Source organism: Eubalaena glacialis, chromosome 13, assembly GCF_028564815.1.
Source record: "Eubalaena glacialis isolate mEubGla1 chromosome 13, mEubGla1.1.hap2.+ XY, whole genome shotgun sequence".
Taxonomy (NCBI): domain Eukaryota; kingdom Metazoa; phylum Chordata; class Mammalia; order Artiodactyla; family Balaenidae; genus Eubalaena; species Eubalaena glacialis.
This window is the reverse complement of record NC_083728.1, coordinates 67,744,947-67,758,197: the sequence shown is the minus strand read 5'-3', so window position 1 is coordinate 67,758,197 and position 13,251 is coordinate 67,744,947. Positions and strand designations below refer to the sequence as shown.

Here is a 13,251-nt window from a genome sequence, read left to right as displayed (position 1 = left end):
GATCTGACGCCCTACCCCCGGCACACACCGCTGCTTTTAAGCCCACTTCTACCCTCACACAGGGCCAAACAAAAGTTATTGACCATTTCGGGAACAGGGACCCTTTTGGGAAATCGACAAAAGCCAAGGACTCTCACCCAATAAACTCATATGCCATGCTGCATTCAAGTAGGGGGAAGGGGGTCCCCAGACACACCCTCTGCAGCCCAATCGGGACCGGAGGAGTAGAACTCGAGCCCTAAAACCCAGCGAGTGGGGGTGGGGAGAAGGATGGGAGGCAAGTACGGGGCGGGGCGCTGGACTCGCTGTGCCTGGGCTTAAACCCCGATTCCACCGTGTCCCAGCAGCGTGACCCTGGGCAGGGCGCTTCACCTCTCCGTGCAGCCCAGCAGTGGAACCGCGTAAGCGCGGGCAGACGGTTAAGGCTCAATAAATGGTGTTGCCGCGGGCAGCAGCGCCGCGTCCACGGCGCCAACCCGCCGCCGGGGGAAACTTGAGGCGCGCCTCGCGGTCGCACCCGCGCGCGGGGACTGGCTGCGAGGGGACTGGCCCTGCGGTCCCGCGGCCCTGGCCCGGCAGCCCCGCCCCGCCCGCGCGGGTCCCGGGACGGCGCGGACCCGGCGGCTCCGCTGCAGCCGCAGGGCCGGCTGGGGAGGCCGCCCAGGACGCGGGCCGCCCGCCCGGCCGGCTCCCCCGTCCGGCCCTCGGTCTCCGCCGCTCTCACCCGCTCCTCAGCCCCAACGGCAGCCGCCGCAGCCGCTGCCGCCGTCCGCAGCTCACCTCCCGGGCCGCCGCCGCCGCCGCCGCCGCCGCCGCCGCTACAGCCGCCGCGCGATCTCGCGAGACTTCGCTCCCCTCCGCGCTTCCCCGCCCCCTCCGCGGCGCGCGCGGACCCCGGCCTGTAGCCGGCTAGGCGCGCTCCCAAAGAGCCGACCCCTCGCCTTGGGGTTAGGTCTAACCGGGCTCGCGACCCCGCGTCCCGGTCTCTGCATCCGTTCCGCCCACCTCCGCTCCGTGAAGGTGAAGGGTTAAAAGCCAGGTGCGGGACGGCAGCCTCCCTCTCACCTGGTTGACCGGGTGCGCGTGCGCATGCGCGCGCCCGGGGCCCCGGACCTTGGAGACTTTGCAAAGGCTCTGACCACTGTGACAACAATAATCCCAGCAGCCAGTCTTGGAATGCTTCCTGGGTGCCGAGTACTTTTACAACTCCTCCTGGGTCCTCACAAGAGCCCCCAAGAAGTGGGTATTACCATCCTATCCGTTCCAGAGAGGATAAAATGGAGGCTTGGCCAGGTTAACAACTGCTACCTCTAGGTCACACAGCTAGGAGTGGGCATCCGGGGTTGTCTGACGCTCAAGCCAAAGCCCAGTTTTCCCGCCTCCGTGACAATCCCCAGACCCTGTCCCTGTTCCTTCCGCTGAGGGCGCCAAATCTCAGCCCTTCTTTACTTCCCTCCCAAGGTTCACCAAGGTGAGAGGAGGCGCTCCTAGGAGGGCAGTTGCTACAGTCCCTCTGGTTTTATGGAGCTGCTGTCAGGAAAATGCTTCTCCCCCATTACACGAACTTCCTAAACCTCCCTGTGCCAGACCCTGTACAGGGCCCTGAAAACTATATTCGATTGTCTCCTCTTTAGACTGGTGGCGTTTTGATGGTAGAGAGCACGGTAGAATGGGACACAGGACACAGAACCAGAATGTACATGGATGTCAGGGGGCGCAGAGAAAGGTGTGACTTCTTCCTAGGGGTAAAATCTTAGCCTTATACATATAATTGTTTCTAAAAAAGAGGGGCTAACATTTATTGAGGTCATTTCAAGGTCACTACCAATATTCTTCCAAGTCAAGTCATAGGAAAATGGAGACTCAGAGAGATGAAGAAATTGGCCTAAGGCTCCACAGTAAGACAGGGTGTGAACCTGGGTCTGAATCCAGAACCCAGTACTGCCTTGCACTAAAGTCCCATGAGCTAGCATGTCTGGGCCAACAAGCTGCTGTAAAATCGAAAGCCTTGGAGGTTCTAGCTATTCCTTTACCTTGCATCAGGGTCTGCAGGGGCTTGCCCAGGCCACCTGACACTCACATCCATCTCAGCAAGCTCTGGCCTGCCCACCCTGCAAGCCTGCTCACTCCCTCCAGAAATAATGCCACTTCCTGCAGGCCAGAGGTAATAGATGCCCTCCAGGTGTGAACAGCACCCAACCCACCTGATGGAGGAAGTGAGAGAGGAAGGGAAATCACATCTGATGGGCAGCTACAGGGTACCAAGCACTGCTCCAGGTGCTGTCCATTCATTAGCTAATTTAGTCCTCCCAATAATCCCATCGGGAGGGAGATATTATTGTCCCCATTTTGCAGGTGAGGAAACCAAGGGCCTAAGAGGGGAGAGAAGTTGCCCAGCCCAAAGATACACACAGGTGGTAAGTGGGAAGGCTGGAGTTCCACCAGGTCAGGCTGTCCCCAGACCTGCAAACTTTGGCCTCAGGGACCAACAAGTTTCTCCCTACCCCAAAAGCCTTCATAAAGCTGAAAAGCTAGAAGTCCCCTGAGGTCAGGACTCCAATCTAAGATACCATACATATCTGGGTGGACTGTGCCTTGATATTCTCATCTAAAACAGGGGTCCCCAACCCCCGGGCTGCATTCGCGGCCTGTTAGGAACCGGGCCACACGGCAGGAGGTGAGCGGCAGGTGAGCGAGTGAAGCTTCATCTGCCCCTCCCCATCGCTCCCCATCGCTCGCATCACCGCCTGAACCATCACTCGCCTCCCCCTGAACCCCGTCCGTGGAAAAATTGTCTTCCATGAAACCAGTCTCTGGTGCCAAAAAGGTTGAGGACTGCTGATCTAAAATAAAGATATAAATAGGTTGCTGCGAAGAGGACCCAGTTAATGTACGTGAAGCAGGTAGAAAAGTGCCTTGCACAGATTAAGCACTCAATAAATTACAGCTATTATTACATGTCTGAGTTATTTTATTCTCTCCCCATCTCCCAATATAAATTCCAAATCAATTTGGAGGGTGTGACCTTATATGCTCAGATGTGGAAATAAAATTAGTTTCTAGCACACTGGAAACAATCTACTGCTCTTTAGTGGACAGAATTACCCCCGACCTTCCTCCTGATGGTGGAAAGAGACCAGGCTCTCCTGAAGCTCTGATGCGCTCTCTCTTCCCAGTTTCCTGGGAGACTGGCAGCCTGTTTTACAAAAGGTTCCCCTTACATAGGAAAAGCCACCCAAATATTTTTAAGTTGTTGGCAAAAACAAAAAGAAACTTGTTAAGAGAATTTTCGTGAGGTTGGGGGTTAATATAATCACTGTGACATCATGAGGAAAGTTTTTATAGGAACTGAAGCTGCCACTACCCTCAGGCCATGGTACCCCAGGTTAGGTTTCTACCCTGATACAAGGCATGTCACATGTTCCCATCAATGGCAATGGCTCACTGTGGAAGTGATTCTCACAGGGCAGGGGTGGATGTAATAGGATCCATGGAGGGCATTATAGATGGAGAAAAAAAATCGGGGTGATTCTAATATGTATACCTCTAAGGGTTTAACCTGTGGTTTCCAAAAAGCGCTATTAAAATGTCTTTGATCCAAGAGGAACTTTATAAATGCCCATAATGGGATTTGTTTAACCCTCAGTTCAGTCAATAAAAACTTAAGCACTTAAGTGCCAATTACTGTGTTAGTAGCTGTGAGCAAGACACAGCCTATGCTCTCATCATATTGATGGCCTAGAGGGAAGAGAGGTGTTAATTAAATAACTGAACCAATAAATGTTGAAATGTCATGTGATATATAGAATGAAAAAGAAGAGCAAATGACCAGGGAAAAAAAAAGAGGCTGGATGGAAGGGTAGGAAAGAATTTGCCTTGAACTTGAGTTCTGGAGGATGCATTAGCGTGAACTAGGCAAGGAGGAGAGGGGAGAGCATTGCGGAGATAGGGATGGGTCCATAAAGAATAGGTGAGAGTAGGTAACTGGGAGAGCTGGGTGGACTGGGGCCTTAAGAGGCATCTCAGGCAGGTACACACCCTGATCACATGGGGACAGTAGAGAGGAGAGAACCCACCTGGAGACAGATGTGTGCCCCGGGCAACGCCATTGGTCTCCACGTACCATCCCTCCCCATTGGTCAATCCAAGCTCATTATGGACTCCTACCGCCTCTGCCCCACCAGTGCTCTGTCAAGGATGGGCAGGCTGTCGTGACACAGCTGTTGTATCTCCAGCCGATCTGTATTTGAGGAGATCTCACATTTTACATCCCACCACCCTAGAGTAGAAATCAGGCTGCACATCTCCAGCCTCCCTTGCAACTAGGACAAGGGATATGACATAAACTCTGCCAGCCAGATGTACCACGTGAGGCTGAATCTGGTCGTGAGCCTCGGTTCTGTTGATGTGACCAGTGGCCAAAGCAACCAGCTTTGGGGATGGCGGTTGCAGGGCCGAGCTCCCAGTGGAGAAGCCGCACGGGTGCTGACGGCAGCGATGGTTGTAGTGACGGCAAACTCAGGCAGGGTGATGGTTAGCTGATCAGGCCGGGCCTGCAGTGTGGTTTGGGGCATTTTTCCTAGAAGCTTAGCCTCAATTTCTTTCCTCCAGCCCTCCCAATGATTCTGTGGGTTACCTAACATCCTTTATTACATTCCCCTTTCTGCTTAAATCGGCCAGAGTTTCCACCAAGAACGCTGACCTCTCATAGGCTGAAGCTGGTTGGAGCCAGTGAGACTTGGAGAGAGACTCGCTGGGGCAGTGGCAAAGGGAAATTTCTCTGCTGGAAGAGAGAGCCCCGGGAAGCCAGCTCGCTCTCCCTGCCTGGCATGGAATCTCAGTTGCCATCAGTGGCTTCTTCCGTAACTGCTGGATAAGGTAGAGTCTACAAGGCAGAGCAGAGGAAGCAAAAGATCCTGGGTCCTTGACTATATTACCAAGCTGCTGGACTGATCCCAGACCTACAAGGCCCTGGACATCCCCTTCTCTGAGCTAATGCATGTGGTTAAATCAACCTGAGTTGGCTTCTCTGTTCCTTGCAGCCCAGACATTCCCACTGGGGCAGGGAGGAAAGAAGCAACTTATGGGGGACAGGCACTCTTCTCTCCTGGGTGTGTCAGGGGCCACCCCAAGTCCTGGGAACCTTTGACACCAACCTCCTTCATCCCCACCCAGTATCAATCCCACTCAGGTAAGCCCTACCTGGCCCCAAACACTTCATTCCAGAAAACATATCCTTCCATTGCCCTTCCCAGCCTTTGACTGTCTCTTTGATGGCCACAAAGTGGTTCTGTCACTTGCCCAGCTCACACATCTGGTAAGTGGCAGAGCTGAAGGTCTGGAGGCAATCCAGATCCCAGGCTTTTAACCACTATGTTTAATGCCATGCACCATCCAGCCTCATTCCATTGAAAAAAAAAAAAAAAGTATGGTCTTGAGCCAGGAGAAAAACAGAAAAAGAGCTCAAGTCCAGCTCCATATTTGCTATCTGGCCTTGAGCAAGCTTCTTAAGTCTCATTTTGAAATGAAAATGAAGCTGGCTTCATAGAATCTGGCAGTCATCTTGTGGCTCACCTCTGGCTCCCCACCTTCTGGGCACACACTGGAACCCACTTCTTGGGCCAGTTGGGTGGGGTCACATGACTAGTCCCAGCCAAGGAGTATGAATGGAGGGAGTATGTGTCACTTCTGGGCTGCTGCTCTATTGAGCAGCAGAGCCCCCAGCCAATCCATCATGAACATATAATGTGAGCAAAAACCAAACCTTTATTATTTGGGGTTGCTGGTTGTCATAGCATGTACTAGCCTATACTGATCGATACATACAGTACGGTCATTTACTCACTTACTCAAGAAACACTTTTCTGCTATGGTTCAAATCACAGATGGATAAAAGAGAAAGCTCAAGCAGCAGTCCTGAAGGTTCTGGTGCAGTTATGCTGAGATGGGGCCCAGACCACTGCAGTTTTCTGGGGCTCCCCCGTGATTCTGATGCACTGGCAAACCTGAGACCCTTGCATTACTATTGACCCACCATGTCATGGTAGAGTCGGATAGGATGCTTACCCCTGAGCGCCACGTAGACTAGGCATGACAATTACAGAGAGAAAAATTACAATGCAAATATAGTTTAGTGATCTGAAATCTGTAAAATTCAGTGAGAATATATAGGAGCTTTATGAACTGTAAAGTTGTATGTGTAATAGAAAGTAGATGTGCATCCTGGCAAATCCATTCATCAATGGTGTGATCCAAGATTGGGTACTTGGGGTCTCCATTTCCTCGTCCTAACGTAGATGGTATTATTTGTCTCTCTGTTTTCCAAAGATGAAAATTGAAACTCAGAGAAGTTCTAAAACATCACCCATGGTCACACAACTAGTACAAGGATGAACTTGAATCCACACCCAGGTTCTTCTGTATCTAGAGCTGACGTTCTGAAATACTGGGTGTAGCTGGTTCACACAAGGCCCCTGCTTGTCTCTCCAGCTATAGCCTTTGTCTACCCCTTCACCTAGAACCCTAGCTTCTAGCCACACCAAACTGCTTGCCTTTCTCGCCCACGCTACCATTTCACACCTCTGTGCTTTGGCTCCTGCTGGCCCCACTGTCTGGCATGCCTTCCCTCTCTTCCTACTACCTTGCCTCCAAACAGCTGCCAGATCTTTAGATAAATGGTTTGATGAACCCATCCTCCGTGGTTGACCATGCCCCACAGTAGGTCTTACATGTGGCCCTGCAAATGCCTCCTCCATTAGATTGCAGCCTGTGGAGGGAGGGCCCCTCGCTTCCTTTCTCTAGGCCATGTGACTAGCATCGTGGGCACTCCTGCTGATGCATCCGCCACAACCACCCGAATACCTAGCTCAGCAAAACCAAGGCCCTACAGCTTACAGGACAGACCCTCCCAAGAAGACAACACAGCAGAGTATTTCAGAAAGCAGGTTCAGGATTCTAATCCAGCCATCCATTCTAATCCATCTTTGTAGCTTTGGGACTGCAAGCCCCGTACGTAGTATCTTGCAAGCCTCAGTTTCTTAGATGAAAAATGGGGCTAATGACAGTACCTGCCTCACACAGTTGTTGTGAGAATTCAATGAGATATGATGCGTACAATAAATTTATGTACACCACCCAGTTCATAAGGCAGAACTGAATTAATTTCCAGCCGATTTCATCGTTGTTATCACTGTCGTCATCATCTCCTTCTTATTATTACTATTACTATGGCTCGGCATGCCCCCATAGCTATCATTGTTAATATTATTACTCACCACATCCTCCTCCCTTCCCGCCAGCCCTAAGTGACTTTGCTAAGCATTCCTTCCAAGAATAGACAGTATTCTTGGGATTCTCGAAAGCAGTTCTTCATTGTCTCATTGATGGTTCAGTGCCCACTATGATTTAGCATCCCTGCTACCCCCTAGGAAGATGCCCAGTTGGCTCTTCAGGAAGTTTGTGGCTGCCAAGACCTTTCTATCCAGGCTTCCTGGATACAGCTAAGAAAATATGGGCTCTCCCGAGGTGCTCTCTCTCACTGACTTTACATCATCCCCCTCCAGGTTCATTCTGGGTTCATTTTTGGTCAGCCCAGGCCACTGCGAGGGTGTCCCCTCCCCTGGCTATGGGAATGACAGGATACCAGTCAAATAGGTCTGTGGGCTTCTGGAATTGTTGATAACACCAAAAGGAATAATACCTCCAATGGGCTTATTTTATTTTTTGTGGGGGAGCTAAAAGAGTCAGGCTTTTGAGTTTCAAATAAAAAGTGCTTCATATGCCATCAGAGTGAGCCACTCTTGCTCTTCCTTACTTATCTTTCACATATTCGGAGTGTGGAGGACAAAACATGGGTTTTCAGCAAAGAATTCCTTGAGGTTTCATGCTGAACGACTCCAAGCTGTTATGAAAGGACGGAAAAACAGAACATTCCCCCACACCCGAAGTATTACAAGAACAGGGAACGGAAGAGGAAAACCAAACCTCAGACAACAAAATTTTTAAAAATATGAAGTTGGCTTTTCTGATTGAGAAGGTTCTGAAGACCCAGCCATGAATGGTTTCTGCTGGGATCTGCATTTAAGTGAAAATTCACAAAGTCTGTGAAAATGGAAATGGGAAGTCAGAGGGAAAGAGGACAGCATGCATGTTGGGAGGGACAGAGGGCAGAAATCAACGAGGAGGTAAGAGGGCAGCAGCAAGAGGCAAGGTGCTTCCAGGAGCAAGGACAGTGGTCAGGGTAAGAGGACCACTGGGTGAGAGTTTTCTCCAGAGAGAAAAAAAATAGGCAAATTTTTTTTTCCATAACCATGCTGATACACAACTGCTCGAATAAAATTTGCATTCCCATCTGACTCATTTGGCTGGAACAATGAGCTCACATTCCAGAGCCTGGGCTGACCCTCCTGCACCCCACTGCTGATAAAGTATAAAGTGTGTAATTAGTGCTTTTTGCACTAAGAAGGACCGTGAAATCTACTGGGTTCTCTTTTGTCTAGCTTCTGACAGCAACCTCTAGCACTCAACGTCCTATTCTCATGTCAATCATTTCCGGGGGAGAAAAGAAGAGGGTAGGCATGAGAAGGGAACATTTTTCACAATTTATTAATCTCTTCAATTAAAAAACAAATGAAGTTACAAATCAGGAAAGTTACAAATAAGGAGGGAGGCATGAATGACCCTATGGTGATGAACTGAAATCAGTAGTATCAGTATGAACTAAAGTTTAAAAAAATAGATAGATAGATAGATAGACAGATAGATACAGATATAAATATAGACGCGTGTATGCATGGATTAGCATACATAATATGTTTCCAAGCTCCGAACACTGAGAGGACCTAGAAGCAAGGATTCCCCAGTAGCAATGAGCACACTTGCCACCAAGATCTTGGTTTCTAAACACCATTCTTCAATGAAAGGAGGCAGGGCTCCTTGGAAAAGTGGTTGATTCCAAAGTTGGGGCAAGGAAAATACAAGATGAGCCTTGAACACCATGTAGCGCCAGAAAATAGGGAATTGCTCAAAAAAGGTTGGGGGCTTATTGCAAGGGTATATGAACCAGCCTGAAATAGCTCCCAGTGGTCAAAGCTGGAACAATTGGAGCAAGAAAATTATGACAGGATTGGATTATAAGCCATAGAATAAAATAAATACCCATGAGTCCATATTGATGGAAGGAAGGAAAGAAGAAAGGGAGTCTTACCTTAAAGAAGAATTACAATTAATAAATGTAGAAGGAATAAGGGAAGTAGAAAAATCACCTCCAGAACACCACAGTAATAATTGCCTCAGGTAAAATCCACAGATGGATACTAAAATTTAAGCGGTCAAAATTGTGAGGAGAAACAGGATAGTCTCAAAGTATCTCTCCCCAAATATTTACTAATTACAATGGGAAAAAGTAGTAAATTTACAGTGAAGAAACCCAACAGACACCACATTAACCAAGCAATTAAGTTTAACATCACTAGTAGTAAGTCATGTTTTCAGTTATCCCTGATACGATTCGATGAGAAGCGCACTTCATCTTGGTGGTACACTTCCTCAGAACCCCAAACCCCTGTCGCATCAGGAGAAAACGTTAAAAAAAAAAAAAAAAAGAAGGTATTCTACAAAATACCTGACCAGTATTTTTTTTTTTAATATCAAATTCACATGAGACTAGGAAAGACTGAGGAATTGTCACAGATAGGAGGTTACCAAGGAGACACAAGGACTAAATGCAATGTGAGACCCTGGACAGAAAACTGACGTCAGAAGGAAAAACTGGTGAAATCTGAACAAAGTCTATAGGTTAGTTAATAATATTGTGCCCGTGTTTATTTCTTAGTTTCAACAATTGTACTGCAGTTGTAAAAGACGCTAACATTACGAGAGGCAGGGTGAAGAGTATATGCGAATATTCTGCTGTTTTTGCAACTTTTCTGTAGGTCTGAAAGAAAAAGTTTTTAAAAACTAGGTGCTGAATTTACCTAGTTATTGCTGATAGGGAGCAACCTGGAAATAGTCCATTCTAAAACTCGTATAAGAAGTAAGGCCCTTGTAAAATAGATAGCTAGTGGGAAGCAGCTGCATAGCACAGGGAGATCAGCTTGGTGCTTTGTGACCACCTAGAGAGGTAGGATAGGGAGGGTGGGAGGGAGATGCAAGAGGGAGGAGATATGGGGATATATGTATATGTATAGCTGATTCATTTCCTTATACAGCAGAAACTAACACACCATTGTATAGCAATTATACTCCAATAAAGATGTTAAAAAAAAAAAAAAAAAGTAAGGCCCGTAAGAGCTATCCATTTCTTGGAGGAGGGATTTGAGGGGGTGTTTCATTCAACCTCAAATGCATATTAAGTCCTGTGCTGGGCTCTGGGGATATGATGGTGAACATGAGGCATGGTTCTTGTCCTCAGAGAGCTTACCATCTAGGGGATGAGACCAGAAATAAAGTACAAAAGAAAATGAAAATAACTGTGCTATTTGCGTGACAAATAGCATGAAGGAAATCAACAAAGAGGTCTGGGAAAACATTTCTAAGGTGATGACACCAAGGCTGAGACCTGAGGAATGAGAAGGAGATAAACACGTCAAAAATGGAGAAGAAGAACCCCAAGCAGAGGGGACAACATGTACAAAACCCTGAGCCAGGAGAGGGCCTGGTGTGTTTGAGGAGATGAGGCACCGACCACCAGGAACACTAGGCCATAAGTCGACGTAGAAAAGAATCCTAACCCCACAGTGTCCACCACCACCACAACTACCACTGCATTTCACGTGGTCCTCCCAGCGACCCTACCGGGCAGCAATGAATGAAACCATCACCACCACCACCAGGCCAAACCCTCCCTAAATGTAATACCAGACAGCGTAATCGTGTGCTGTGCTCTAAATATTTGTGTCTCCCCCACCCCAAATTCGTATGTTGAAACCTAACACTCACTGGGATGGTGTTAGGAGGTGGGACCTTTGGGAGGTGATTAGGTCATGAGGGTGGAGCGCCATGGATGGGATTAGTGCCCTTATAACAGAGACCCCACAGTGCTCCCTCACCCCTTCCACCATATGAGGACACAGTGAGAAGTCAGTGTCTGTGGACCTGGAAATGGGCCGTCACCAGGCACCAAATCTGCCGGCACCTTGATCTTGGACTTCCAGCCTCCAGAACTGCGAGCAATAAATGTTTTGGAGCCACCTATTTATGGTATTTTTGTTATAGCAGCCAGAACAGACTAAGACACCATGCCGGTATTTTAAGGTCGTGTGAGGGCGTGTGGCATAATTCATATGAGTGAGGAAATCAATCTTTCTGCTGCTCTTTTCCTTCATGGAACCTGCTATGAGAGGAAGAGGCCAGACCGGAAGGCCTGTTCCTTAGCAGAGCACGTTCGTGAGAGAAAAGACATGCGCGGGGATGTCCAGAGCAGAGCTTGAAATTAGGAAGTTGAGAAGAAAGGAGTTGTTCCTTTAAGAAACAAAAGTGGAGAAGAATATTGGGGGTGGGGTGGGGGTAAAAGAAGGGAGGAAGGGAAGGATATTCCGGGGACTTGTATGGAAGATACCAAGTACACATTTATCAATTGTTTGCATTGAAAACTCTTTCCAGACCCCCAGTCCCTTGTAAAGTCTACCACACACTGAGGTCTGGTGTGTCTGTATGTGTCCGTCTTTGTGTATATCAGTGTGTGTGTCTGGATGTGCATCTGTGTGTGTCTGTGTGTGTGTCTGTGAATGCTTTTGTCTCAGTCTGTGCGTATCGCTGTGCCTATCTATGCTTGGGCGTGTCTGTTTTCATGTGCCTTTGTTTCTGAGTTTGTGTACGTCCCTGTGTGTCTGTGTGTGTTTGTGTCTGGGTGTGTTTGTGTGTGTCTTTGTCTTTGTGTGTATGCCAGAAATCACAGCAAGGGACCGAACGCCTGCAGAGTGGAGATGATTGCCATGAGACCCAGAGGGAGAACGAAAAGTGGGCTGAGACAGGAGGCAGTCGAGGCCCACCCCGGTGACAGCGAGAGTGTCAGGCCCCAGGAATCCGATGACATCTTTGCAAGGACACTGGAATTTCCTCGGGACTTGGAATGTGGGTGGGTGTGGCAAGTCAAGTCAGTACTGCTAAGAGACCACAGATCGCAGGACCACCCGTCTCCAGATTGGCACCTGGCTTGTGGTGTGTTATCTCCATTTTGCAGCTGAGAAAACTGAGTCTCACAGCTCGTACTTTCATGGGACTGAAGAGAAATACCACTGGCTGAGCCTCCAGAGGCCTCAGGGTGGCTGACCCTGGGCTGAAAATCCTGACTCACAGAGCAAGAAAATCACCCCTCTTTCAACTGGCTGGCTGTCCTTCTGCTGAGAAAGTCTCTTGCTGGTGCTCCTTTATCTTTAACACCTGGCTGACGCCTGCTAACCTTTTTTTAAAGAAAATTTTTTCCTTTATTTATCAATCGACACTTACCAAGAGCATCGCAACCTCAGGCACACTGACTAGAACACACTCTCAAAGTTCTATGTAACTAACCTCTCCAGACAAGTGTTGTCATGACATTAGAACACCCCCTCCACCCAAACAATTCCAGCCCCATTCTTGAGTTAACTTGCCTATCTTATCAACATAAATATGATGGCAGGGAACATGGTATTTTTCCATTTGGTAGACATCTTAATTTTTGTTAACTATTTTAGGAGTAAATTACAAAGTGTTCAACTCATTAGAAACTAATATTGAAGCCCTCCCGAGCTTTTAAAAAATTCGAGAACTTTGTCATATTAGAGGTACATTCAAGAGATGTTTCATTTGTTTTCTTGCTTTTAATTTTTATTCTGCAAAAAGCCAAACCTACAGAAAAGTTGCAAGAACAATACAATAGACTGTCTTATACTTTTCACCTGGATTCACCATTTGTGGCATTTTTGCTTTCTCTGTGTGGGTGTTTATGTATACGTATGTGTACATACACACAAAATAGACACACACATATATACATACATATATATGTGTGTATACACATATATACACAAACATGCACATATACACACTTTTCAAAAATAGCATTTGACAATAAGTTGCCAATACTGTGATCTTTTATTCCTAAATATTTCATGTATCTCCTAAGAACAAGAACATTCCCTTGCATAGCCACCATAGAGCTACTAAATTCAGGAAATTTAATATTGATGCTATACCAGTATCTAATATGTAGTCTATAGTCAAAGTTTGTGAATTGTCCCAATAAAGTCACTTCAGTAGTTTTCGATTTTC

At 47.8% G+C, this 13,251-nt stretch overlaps 1 protein-coding gene across 7 annotated transcripts in view; it reads right to left on the bottom strand.

Moving 5' to 3' along the window:
* MRTFB (myocardin related transcription factor B) overlaps positions 1-802 on the bottom strand; it is a 197,266-nt gene extending 196,464 nt beyond the window's left edge. For 4 of the 7 annotated variants that reach the window (XM_061209924.1, XM_061209927.1, XM_061209925.1 and 1 more), the window contains exon 1: positions 725-796. The gene's annotated coding sequence lies outside the window, so the exon portion shown is untranslated. Of the gene's footprint in view, positions 1-724 lie in introns of all 7 variants that reach the window. The other 3 variants (XM_061209928.1, XM_061209926.1, XM_061209929.1) reach the window with 3 other exon arrangements.
* Between the last annotated feature and the right edge of the window lie 12,449 nt (positions 803-13,251).